Source organism: Penaeus vannamei, chromosome 25, assembly GCF_042767895.1.
Source record: "Penaeus vannamei isolate JL-2024 chromosome 25, ASM4276789v1, whole genome shotgun sequence".
NCBI classification, from domain to species: domain Eukaryota; kingdom Metazoa; phylum Arthropoda; class Malacostraca; order Decapoda; family Penaeidae; genus Penaeus; species Penaeus vannamei.
This window is the reverse complement of record NC_091573.1, coordinates 31290076-31291434: the sequence shown is the minus strand read 5'-3', so window position 1 is coordinate 31291434 and position 1359 is coordinate 31290076.

Sequence of the window (1359 nt, the reverse complement as noted above, 5' to 3'; positions counted from 1 at the left end):
ATATATATATATATATATATATATATATATATGATATACACAAACGATTTGCTGTCGCATGGTGGTTTAGTCCTATTTCTCCGGATCTCCTGTAGTGCTTGGATCTCTGTCAGGGAAGGTACCTCGATATTCTTCTCATCTGCAAACAATGCAAACTATATCTGTGTCCACACACACACGCACATATACATATGTGTGTGTAAGGGTATCTATGTATGTCTATATCTGCACCCACTGCAGGGACGGCAAGTTCCGGTGCCGGAATGAGCGGTGCATCTCGGCTGAGTCCAAGTGCAACGGCCACGACGACTGCGGCGACGGCAGCGACGAGAGCAACTGCCCCACGACCACGACCACGACCACGACCACGACCACGGCCCCGTACCCCGACGCTACAGAACATGTTCTCAGATTGCTTTACCTTAATTTTTATGTTTTTCGTAATATGTAGGTGCATAAACCAATGAGGATATTCACCCTATATGAATTTATGAATGGATATGCCTATGCGCTATTGACATTTTGAGAGAGAGAGAAAGTAAGAGCGAGCGAGAAAGAGGGAGGAGAGAGAGAGAGTGGGGGAAGGAAAGAGAGAGAGAGTGGGGGGGAGGAAAGAAAGAGAGTGGGTGGAAGGAGAGAGTGGGCGGAGGAGAGAGAGTGAGGGGGAGGAGACAGAGAGAGAGTGGGGGGGAGGAGAGAGAGAGAAGAGGGGTGGGGGGAGGGAAGCCGATAAATTTTATACACGTTCTGGATGTGATTCCTATGGCGCTGTTTCTAGACTGAAGTGTAGGACAGTTTCGCCGCACCTTTTGCGGCCGGCAGTGGCAATCTGTGACTGTGTCACTCCCAAACCTGAGACGTCCGGGATTTGGAAAAAAAGGAGATGACGGCCCTTAAGGGTTCATGACGTCATCGTTTCTAGAGGCGGAGCCCATCACCTGGTCGAGAATAAGCTCGGCCCCCTTGCTTTTGCGCATGCCTGACAGTGCTTCTTCCCCAGGGCCCTTCACTGAGCGTTATATCAGATGCCAGTTAGAATAAATTATTTTTAATTAATACAGGTTAAAATGCTAAACAAGCAACAGTCACCGGTGCTTATTGGTCTTACAACTTTCATATTTCTTTTCAATAATACTTCAAGGAAAAAACAATTTACAATCTCAAACAAAATGCAAACACCACTTAAATTTGCACCATTTCCAGTCGTAAACACTGCGTCCCGACAAGAATCTGTTGGCTTCAGCTTCGTGTATATAAAGCTTATAACTTTCATAAAAACAAAATTTTATATGTTGTATATACCATATATAAATCGAAACTCAAAGGAGTTATATTCCGTGAATATTATATTGACTGTAG